The following is a 12,138-nucleotide window of genomic DNA, read 5'->3' on the forward strand; positions in this document are numbered from 1 at the left end:
CCTACCTTTGGTAACCAGGTGCTCAAGTTAATATTTGTAAATATACTTCTTTATAATTTGTATTCAGTGTAAAAAATGTTATGTCTTGCCAAAGGGCGATTGCCGTGGGTAGAAAAACACACAGCATTCAGACAAACCGGGGTGTGGTTGGGCAAACAAGCCATCCCAACCTCATGGATTTTGCGGGTCCACAGTTGTATCACGCTAGATGTACGAAGCCTGGCAAAGGTGGGTTTCTCCTCACAGTGTCCAGTCGTTGTTAGCGAGGAACTAACGAGCCGCATTTCCAGAGGCTTCCAGTGTAAATTTGTTTTATAAGCCACCATACCTTGCAGAAATATACGCCTGATCCAGTTTACAGTGCGAGTCCTAAAAACTATAATGACCAATCCATTATTAGAGATCGGGGAATCTTAGTGACAGACGCAACCTTCCTAAGGCACCGCTCCTTGTAAAGATGTCTTGGATACTACTTAGGCTGGTACCCATGATAGAGTCGATGAATGGTACAAGATTCTGCAAGTTACTCCGATCTTGTGCCTTGCCCCGCCCCAATACCAGATAGTGATGCAGCCAGTGACAATTCTCTCCATGATGCATTTTTAGAAATTTTCGAGTATTTTAGTTGACAACCCAAATATCCTCAAACTTAGAATGTAATAAATTTGCTGAATTGCATTCTTTACACCTGCACAATATTTTGTGTCCATGTTAGGGTGTCAGAGATATTGACACCCAGGAATTGCTCGTTCTTTCTACTCTTGACCTCTCTATGCTGTTTGATTTTGCTCCCTCGTCTTAGCCCTTCCTGAACTCCACAATCAGCTCTTTGGTCTTGCTGAAGTTGAGTGCAAGGTTGTTGTTGCGGTACCACTCAACAAACTGGTATATCTTGCTCCTGTACGCCTTTTCCTCACAGACCTAAATGCTGCCAACAATGATTACATTCACAGCAGTTTATAGTTGATATTTGAGATGTCCCTAGCCACATAGTCATGGGCATAGAGAAGGTAGAGCAGTGTTAAGCACACAGAATTGTGTGGTGCCGGCAATTACCCTATATTTTCCATAGGCATAGGGCGATTCACAGGTTGTTGACCAAGCTCCCCTTCGGGCCACCATGCCCATTCTAGTACCCACACCATTCTATTTACAAACCCTTCGTCCGCAGGTGGCAATGCCAATGTTTCTGTATGTTCACCTGGATAATGGGGATGGACAGTCAGAATCACTGCATACATCCACTGTCTACGCCCCATGGCAGCGTATTCCTGGTTCCAGCACCCCTCACCACCATACCACCACCTCTGGGTGACATTGCTCACAGTCCCTCTGAACCTCTTGCACGGCCACGTCAATCTGTCCTGTGTACTATTGAGAACTGTGCTACAAGGGTGACCGTTCACACTGTGTAACCCATCCATACTCCTCCACACCTATCGGTCAGAACACCCCAGTTAGTCTATTCCGGACTACGAGGATCGATCCAGCCTGAGCAGTCTGCCTTAAAGAGAAGAGAAATGGACGATCTCAAAAGAGGTTCTGGAGAGGAAGAGGAAGCGTGTGGAATGTGGGGAAGCTGTTCGGGAGTAAGGGAGGTGGAGGGGAAAGAGCTGGTGGGAGAGACCGTGCAGGAAGGGGATCGTGTTTTGTATGGTATTCAAAACAAGCTTTTCACTCACCCTCCATACCACGGGAACTGGACATGTGCCCCCCACAGTTCAATGTCTGTCGTCGCTGGGAACTGAGCACCACTGCCATGATTTCCCACGACTCTCAGCCTGTCACCTTTCCAGAAATTCAACTAATCCTGCTGTCTGTTGTGTAATCATTAACCCAGTCTCCGCTTTTATCCTCACCAACATCATCAGCACAGTGTTCTGTCAAATACTGCGTTCCTGTGGGTGACATGAAGGCGATGTGGAGGGCGAAGAGCGCAACAAATATCCATATTAATAGACTAATGCCGAGAGAAATGTGTGAGAGATAGACAGAAGGAGAGAGGGAGAGAGAGAGAGAGAGAGAGACAGAGAGGGAGAGAGAGAGAGAGAGAGGGAGAGAGAGAGATAGAGGGAGAGAGAGAGAGAGAGAGGGGGTGGGAGAGAGAGAGAGCGAGACAGATGAAATAGAGGCTGGAGGGACAGTGGGAAAGAGAAGGGAGGAAGAGCTGAGAACGAGATAGTGGAGTGTGCATTAGACAGATACAGTGAAGTGCGAAACCCTGAGAGAAAGGGGAAAAGAACAATAAATATAGTATGATTTCTTGTCTCTCATACCTAATGATTACAATTTCTCTAAGCTCTCGAATCCAGAGTTCACAGTTTAACTGCAAAGACCATGAGTGGTCCGCATTCCCTCGGTGTCACCTTGCTGTACAAGGTGTGTGCTTGTCCGGCGCCTGTACGTACCGAGAGATGACATGGGATATTGGTATAAATGAGAAGAAAAACAACTCATGATTTTAGTGTCTCCAGCCGCAGATTTTGCATCATCCAATGGAGCTACCTTGTGCAAACAGAAGCTCATTAATTCACCGGGAGACACTGCATCAGTAGCACCTATACTAGTGGATGCAGAGAGCAGCCGAAGCCACCACCTACTTTACCTATTGGGAAGACAGTTTCTGAAGCACCTGGCCATTCTGCTCAAAGCTTCCAACTCAGCATGAGTGACATATGCAAAGCTGGCAAGGCATCTGCTAACTCGGTGATTCAATCACCCTCCCATTTATGAGATTACGGAGAGCTGCACCTGGCTTGCTGGCAACGAAATGGCAGTCATTGTGTGGTACATTAAGGCAGTCCTTTCAGCCCATCAAAGCTGCTTCGTCAATCAATTATGTTTAATCCCGGATCGCCTTTGATGCCCTAACGAATCAGGAAATCATCTTTTTTTTTTTGTTTTCAATATTTCCACGGACTTGGCTTGCACACCTGTCCGTGGCCGAGCATTCCGCAGATTTACCGCTCTATGGTAAAACAATTTCCTACTTAACTTTGTTCTAAAGTGGTCCCTCTCAAATTTGAGGTTGTGCCTGCAATTTCTGGAGACATTGTATATGAAACATCGTCTCCACATCCACCTAAACAAGTCTTTTCAACATTTGGTAGGTTTCAATGCGACGTAACCACATTCTTCTAAATGCCAGTGCGCACAGGGCCAAAGCCCTTACATCTTAAGCCTTCTTTCCCGGAATCATTCTCGTAATCTGGACTCACCCCGATGTGAATGCATGCTTTCTGAGATACAGGATATGAAACTGTTGACAGTACACCAAGTGCAAACAGTTGCTTATAAGTACTCAGCGAATCTCGCTGCTTTTATATTATATTCCACTTTGAAATGAATACCAACATCTGCCTTCTTTACGACCAGCTCATTTCTGAACATTGTATTCAACCTGCCAATTTTTTCCCATTCTTCCAATTTTTATATCCTTAGACCATAAAACCATTAGCCAAAGGAGTAGAATTAAGCCATTCAAACCAGTAAGTCCGTCTGCAATTTCATAATGGCTGATCCCGGATCGATTCAACCCCATACACCTGCCCTCTCATCATTTCCCTTGATGCCCCAGTTTCTTTCTGCAATCCCATTGCTTCTTCAGAGCTACATACCCCTCCAACTATCTTCATAACTTCTGACAACGTTGCTGCAAAGCCATCAATTTCTTTATCTAAATCATTGACAAAAGTATAAAAAGTAGTTTTTTAATACTGGCCTCTGGAGAACACTGCTAGTCACTGGCAGACAACCAGGAAATGCCCCCCTTAATTCCAGTTGCTGGCCCCGTCCTGTCAGCCATCCCCCTAACCATGTCAGCATCTTTCCTGTATTTCCATGTGATTTTATCATGTTAAGCGGCCTCATGCGTGGCACCGTGTGAAATGCCTTCTGGAAATACAAGTAAAGGATTGGTGTGTTGTGAATGTTGTTCCTTTATTAAAGAAGTAGAGATAGACAAGGAAATTATAGACCAGCGAGTCTCCATTCAGTGGTTGGCAAGTTGATAGAAAACATCCTTGCAGACAGGATTCATGAATATTTGGAGACGTATAATATGATTAGGAAGAGTCAGCATGACTTTGTCAAAGGCAGGTCGTGCCTTATGAACCTGATTGACATTTTTGACCATGTGACATTGATGAAAGCAAGGCAGTAGATGTAGTGTATATGGATTTCAGCAAGATACCCCGTGCAAGGCTTATTGAGAGAATAAGAATGCATGAGATCCAAGGGGACATTGCTTTGTGCATCCAGAATTGGCTTGGCCACAGAAGGCAATGTGTGGTTGCAGGTGGGTCACATTCTACAAGGAGGCCGGTGACCAGTGGTGTGTCTCAGGGATCTGTTATGGGACCACTGCTCTTCATGATCTTTATAGATGATCTGGATGAGGAAGTGGAAGGTTGGTTTAGTAAATTTGCTGATAACAGAAAGTTTGGTGGTGTTGTGGATAGTTTGGAGGGCCATCAAAGATTACAGTGGGATGCAAAACTGAGCTGCAAAATGACAGATGAAGTTCATCCCAGATAAGTGTGAGGTGGTTCATTTTGGTAGGTCAAATAGGATGGCAGTATATAGTATTAATCGTAAGATTCTTGGCAGTGTGGAGGATCAGAGAGATCTTGGGGTCCGAGTCCATAGGGCACTCAAAGCAGCTGTGCAGGTTTACCCTGTGGTTAAGAAGGCAGACTGTGTATTGGCCTTCATCAATCGTGGGATTAAGTTTAGGAGCCGAGAGGTAATGCTGCAGCTATATAGGAACCTGTTCAAACTCCACTTGGAGTACTGTGCTCAGTTCTGATAGACTCACTGCAGGAAGGATGTGGAAACCATAGGAAGGGTGCAGAGGAGCTTTACAAGGATGTCACCTGGATTGGACAGCATGCCTTATGAGAATTGTTTGAGTGAACTCAGCCTTTTCTCCTTGGAGGGACGGAGGATGAGAGGTGATCTGACAGGTGTATAAGATGATGAAGGGCATTTATTGTGTGGATAGCCAAGGCTTTTTCCCAGGGCTGAAATGCCAGCACAAGAGGGCGCAGTTGTAATGTGTTTGGAGGTAGGTACAGAGGAGATGCCAGGTGTACGTTTATTTACACAGTGAAGGTGAGTTCGCGGAATGGGCAGTCGACGACGGTCGTGGAGGCGAAAACGATAGTGTCGTTTAAGAGACTTCTGGATAGGTATATGGAGCTTAGAAAATGAGAGGGCTATGGGTAACCCTAGGTAGATTCTAAGGTAAGGACATGTTCGGTGCAGCGTTGTAGACTGAAGGGCCTGTATTGTGCTATAGGCTTTCTATCTTTCTATGTAATGGCTTCTTTCAAATGTTTCATTGCTAAGGCAAAAGTAATGGCTTCTTAGTAATGTTCCCTGCTGAAGTAATTGTTTCTCAGTACCAGCAATGTTTGGGCTATGCCTGTTAGCCCATCGGAGATTGTTGTTTTGTCTTGTGTATCAGGAAGGATGTTGTCTGCGTGGTTTTTTGTGGAGGAGAGATGAAGAGGGAGGACGCGTGTGGAGAGAGCGGGTAGACCACCAGGCGGTGTGGACGGGGGTGTGGAATTCCGAAGTTCGGCGACGCTCGGAGGAGACCGCTGGTGGAAGAATGACTACTGAGTGAGCTCAAACGGGACTTTGACCTGACTTGGGCACTTTTTTTTAATTTTCAGTACTATATTCAGATTGAGATTCATAGTGTTCTATCATTTAATTGCATATGGTGTACTATCTGGTAGTTTTCGTTGTGGGTTTGTAGCTGGGGGTACATTGCACAACATTCACACAACGAGATTACCCAGTTTGGCGGGGCCGAAGGCCGACTCCCCTGGATGAACAGGAGCTGGGCGAGCCTGAGGGTTACATTTGTGCCGAAGACATCTGCCTCTCTTCATTTTTTCCATGCTAATTGTTACGTCCTCGAGGAACCCTGTCAGATTTGTCAGGCAGATTAGCCAAACGGGCCTATAATTTGCTTCCTTATTTGCCTTCCTCCCTTTTTAAAGAGTGCAGAGACATTTGCAATTTGACATTCCTAATACAGAACCATAACAGAATCCAGTGATTCTTGAAAAATAATAACAACTGCATCTGCTATCTCTACGGCAACCTCTTTCAGAACTGTGGGATGTCAGCCATATGGTCCACTTGTCCTATTCAAGACCCTTGCATTTCTTTGGCGCTTGTTCCTTTGTAATAGAAAAGACACTCACTCATGCTCCCTGGCACTCATGGTCTTCAGGAACACTGTTAAAGTCTTTCACAGGGAGAGCTCATGAGCTTCATATGCCATTTCTTTATCCCCCATTACTACTTCACCAGCATTATGTCCACTAGTCCAGTTTCAACTCTCACCGCCCTTTTACTCTTTATATAACTGAAAAACAAACTTTTAGCATTCCACTTTGTATTATTGGCCAGTTTGCCCACATGTTTATTCTTTTGGATTCGTATGTCTTTCTTAGTGGCCTTATGTTGGATTAAAAAAAATTCTCAAACCTGCAGAGACCCTTCCTACAGGCCGAGAACCAAGTTCCTCACCCAGAACGTCGACTGCACACTATTTCTAATTTCTAATGTAAAATCATCTAGTAACATGATGCAAACAACTTTGTTTTATGTATTTATTTGATTGTACAATTTGAGCCTAAGAAGGTAGAGTCATTTTTATCACACACAGTCCAAATTGTCTAAAGCAGTATTAACAGTAAAATAAAAATACCATGCGTTTCTCTTTCCACTCAACGCACTGATGTCCCCTTCTCCCTTCCGCAAACCTCCTCCTTCAACATATCGCTCTGGTTTGCTGCCCTGCTGTGGATGTTTTAATCCGAAATTCCCGACGAGACATCAATCAGCCACACTGGCACAGCTCATTCCTTCTCAAACCTTACCGACTCTGAACTCCGCTCTCTCTGTGCGTATCCCAAATCTACAATCAAACCCCCAGACAAAGGATGTGCTGTTGGACTGTTTCCGAGTGAACTTGTGAAATCCAACATCTCCTTCTCCGTACCACATGAGGAGGACCCTGCTCCAGAACTACATAAAACTGTCTCTGACACCATTACTGGCCTCATCAGTTCTGGAGATCTCCCATCCACTCACGGATCCTTCGCCCACAACTGCTTACCTTGACCCAATACCCAAGATCCACAATCCCGACTGTGCTGGGTAGGCATATTATCTCTGCCTGCTCCTGACCCACTGCACTCTTATGCTCATAGCTCGACTCGATTCTGTCTTCCTCTGTCAGTCCCTTCCTATCTGTATCGGTGAAACTTCTCATGCTCGCGATCTTCTCTCTAACGTTCAACTCCCTGGCCACGATTGCCTCATTTGCACCATGAATGATCATTCCCAATACACTTCTACCCCCCAATCCACTACCACTTTCCTCTGTCTGTTAGAATTGGTCCTCACCCTCAACAATGTTTCCTTTGGCTCCGTCCGCACTATCCAAGCTCGTGTGTTGGCCATTGGCTACGTCCCTATTCCAAGCCTTCACCAAAAATGTTCCCTATCTTGTTCCTCCAGAACATTGATGTGTTATGCTCCGTTCCCGTGCCGGTGTTCCGGTTCTTGGTCCGGGCTGCGGACTCCGGGTCTTGTAGACATCCGCCTTTCACCCTTGAGCCGAATTAGTCACACCTGTGGATCATCTTGTCTTGTTGGGGCTCAAGGTGGCGCACCTGATGCCCATCGGCTGGCGGTGTATAGAGGGGCCTCTGGGACTGAGTGGTTGGGGGGTTGCCCTGCTTATCCTGCTCCTCCGGTTTGTCCTGGCTTGGAGTACCATCATTAAAGATGAGTTTCTTCGAGTAAGTCTGGCTATCACCCTGGACGATGTTTCCTTTCTATCCCTTGTCTCCATTGGGCAAGCCTGGCCCGACTGCTGTTACCCGACGGGGGACTCTGCCCCTTCCTACCCCTTGCTGCCGTCAAGTTGTGCTCCACAACCTACCCATGTGCCCTGCGACCTGCGCAGGCCCCCGTGTTCCTTCCTCGGAGGTCCGGGCCCTGCCCAGGAGTTATGCGGCCCCCCCAGAGAACTCCAAGATCCTGCCGGACCTCCAACCCCCTCTGAACTCCGGGATCCTGTCTTGCCTGAACTCCGGGATCCTGTCTTGCCTGAACACTGGGATCCTGCCTTGCCTGAACTCTGGGATCCTGCCTTGCCTGAACACTGGGATCCTGCCTTGCCTGAACTCTGGGATCCTGCCTTGCCTGAACACTGGGATCCTGCCTTGCCTGAACTCCGGGATCCTGCCTTGCCTGAACACTGGGATCCTGCCTTGCCTGAACACTGGGATCCTGCCTTGCCTGAACTCTGGGATCCTGCCTTGCCTGAACACTAGGATCCTGCCTTGCCTGAACTCCGGGATCCTGCCTTGCCTGAACTGGAAGACTCTCTTGGAACCCCAGAATCACCTTGAACGCCATGTCCCTCACGTACACCACGCTCCCCACATCTTGTCTATCGTTTAGCTGTTCCCATCCTGCCCCTAGCGTCTGCGTCCCTCACTTGTGTCCAGCCGCCTGTCCCCTAATGACATTGATGACTGCATCGATGCTGTTTCAGGCACCTGCTCTGCGTTCATGAATTCCATCACATTGGCCACCAACGTCCACACTGACCTTCAGTACACTTGATCCATTTTAACAACTGCCTCACCTTGCTCGATCTCTTTGTCTCAATCAAAGGAAATAAATTGCCGACCCTCTTCATTAGAAACACACCGGCTCCAACAGTTATCTGGTCCGTACCTCTTCCCTCCCAGTTTCCTGTAAAAATGCTATTCCCTTTTCCCCTTTCCTTCATCTCATCAGCATCTGCTCCAAGAACGTGGCCACCATTCCGGGCGATCAGAGCTGCCTTCTCTCCGCGGCCCTAAACATCGATTGCACTCTTTTCCACAGTTGCTGCTTGATCTTCTGAGTTCTTCCTGCATTTCAATCTATCAAAAATGATTAAAATATGTTCTCTTATTCGTCAATTGATATTGCACTCATCTTTTCCGATGTTAACACATCCCCTCTTAGTGGGACCAAATGGCTCACAGTACTCCAAAATTGGCCTGACCAGCGCTTTAAAAAGTTTCATTCAGCCTTACTTTGTGCTTTTATATTCTATTCATCTTGAAATGAATGCTAACATGGCATTGACATTTCTCAGCACTGACTCAACCTGCCAATAAACGTTTAGGGGATTCTGCAGAGATCGCAAAAGTCACCTTGCAACTCAGATTTTTTTTTATTTTGTTTTCACTCCATTAAAAAAAATTCTATGCCTTTATTTAATCTAACAAAATGCATGGCCATACAGGGGAAGACACTGCATTCAATCAGCTACCGTTTTGCCATTCTCCATATCCATTCAATACATTATGGAGTCTGTCTACTTTCTAAAAACTATCTACCCCTCTACGTATCTTCGCATCATCTGAAGACTTTGTCACAAAGCCATCTATTCCACTTTCACAGATCGTTCTTATGTATAACGTAAGTGGACCCAACACAGACAGCTGTGGAACACCATTAGTCACCGACAACCTTCCAGAAAAGGCTCTCCTTATTCTCACTCTTTCCTTCCAACTAAACAGTAATTGCTTTGTCTATGCTAGCATCTGTCATGCAATACTGTGGATCTTTACTTTTTAAGCAGCCTCATGTCTGATGCCCTATCAGAGGTCTTCTAAAAATCCAAGTGCACACCAGCTACCGATTCTACATTGTCTATTCTGCTTGATAATCTCTCAAGGAATTCCAGTAGTTTTGTCAAGCAAAACCGATCCCTGAGAAAAAAACATGCTGACATTTGTCAGAAATCATGTTGACTCTAATAATCGAGTTAAACATCTTCTTAGACACTGAGATCAGCCTAATGGTCCTGTCCTTTCTTCTGGCTCTCTCACTTCATGAAGCTTTGAGTGACATTTGCAATTTTCCATTTCTCCGGAAGCATGCCGGAATCAAATGACACATGAAAGATGATTATTGTTGCTTCCACAATCACATGCTTCACATATTAGGACACTGGAGGGCATAATATCTTGTCCAGGAGACTTTTCAAAATTCGGACTTCGATATCCAAAGAACATTCTCCCTTCAAGTAGCAACTTCACACACATTGTCCTTGACACTCTCTAGTTTCTGACATATTTCTCCATCATTTATACTGTATATTTGATATTTCTGTATTCACCAGTGGCCCTGTAATGCTACAGGGGACCCCTCTGTTTCTGGGATGAGGTCCCCCGATCTGCGGCAGGCTTTCGAAGCTTCCTTTTAGACATCTAGTCTGCTCAGATGACAGGCTGTTGTTCCAGAGGCATTCATGTTCCCACATTTGTTAACTTCTTCTCCTGTAGTGATTATTTCATAAGCTGACTGGGCTGTTCGTTCCTTTAGGTATAACAGCGTGTGCTTCTTGTCAATAACATGAAACCCCGCTTGTTTCCCTGGCTGAGTAAGTCTAGGTTAATATACACTTTGGTCTGGCCTAACCCGTGATATTGAAAGGGCTCTCCCACCGGATACACCGTTTTGTGTGGATGCTATGCACTTTGCTGCCCTTTACAAAGTCAGTGCCAAGGAATAATAGCACGCGGCATAAGATAAAAGGATTTATATTTATGAATCTTAACTAAAGGTTTAGAAGAGAAAATAAGGATAGCAAAAAACAAAAGAGGCACATTATAATTAAACTTAACTCTTGCAAGAGGCATAATAACCTATCCTATGTAAACTACGAACCCTTGCTCCATCTAATCACGGTTACTCCTGACAAAAGATGTTTAATGTCTGTTATTATTCTTCCCCCTTCGGTCCTCAGTAATGTTAATCTAACTGTGCTAGAGTGTATTTTTTTTTAGAAAGTATGTCCTGTGACGTCTTATTTTTCTTTGTAAATTTTCCAGATTGATATCGAGCCAAAATGAAGACATTAATTTGGATATAACCATAGAATCATATAACAATTAGAGTATGGAAATAGGCCATCACGGCCCTCCTAGTCCATGTCGAAAGCCTACGCTCACCTAGTCCCACCGACTTGCACTTAGCGCATTGCCCTCCATTCCTTTCCTATCCATATACCTATCCATATTTTAAATGACGTAATCGAACCTGCCCCTACCACTTCTACTAGAAGCTCGTTCCACACAGCTACCACTCTCTGAGTAAAGAAATCCCCCCTCGTGTTACCCCTAAACGTTTGCACCCTAACTCTCAAATCGTGTCCTCTTGCTTGAATCATCCCTTCTCTCAATGAAAAAAAGCCTATCCACATCAACTCTATCTATCTTTACCCCACATAATTTTAAATACCTCTATCAAGTTCCCCCTCAACCTTCTACGCTCCAAAGAATTAAGAACTAACTTGTTCTTCTCTGTAACTAAGGTGCGGAAACCCAGGTAACATTCTACTAAATCTCCTCTGTACTCTCTCTATTTTGTTGACATTTTTCCATTAGTTCAGTGACCAGAACTGTACACAATACAATTTTTTTCCTCCCCAATGCCTTGGACAATTTTAACATTACATCCCAAATCCTACACTCAATGCTCTGATTTATAAAGAACAGCATACCAAACGTTTTCTTCACCACCCTATCCACATGAGATTCCACATTCAGGGAAGTATGCACCATTATTCCTGGATCACTCTGTTCTATTGCATTCATCAATGCCTTTCCATTTACCATTTATGTCCTATTTTGAATATTCCTACCAAAATGTAGCACCTCACACTGATCAACATTAAACTCCATCTGCCATCTGTCAGCCCACTCTTCTAACTGGCCTAAATCTCTCTGCAAGCTTTGAAAACCTACTTCACTATCCACAACACTACATATCTTAGTGTCTCCTGCATACTTACTAATCCAATTTACCACCCCATCATCCAGATCATTAATGTATATGAAAAACAACATTGGAGCCAGTACAGATCCCTGAGGTACAACACTTGTCACTGGCCTCCAACCTGACAAACAGTTATTCACCACTGCTCTCTGGAATCTCCCATCTAGCCATTGTTGAATCCATTTTTCAAATTCAATATTAATAACTAACAATTGAACCTTCCTAACTATCCTTCCACGTGGAACATTGTCAAAGGCCTTACTGTAG

This window comes from Hypanus sabinus, chromosome 18 (genome assembly GCF_030144855.1).
Source record: "Hypanus sabinus isolate sHypSab1 chromosome 18, sHypSab1.hap1, whole genome shotgun sequence".
Lineage (NCBI taxonomy): Eukaryota > Metazoa > Chordata > Chondrichthyes > Myliobatiformes > Dasyatidae > Hypanus > Hypanus sabinus.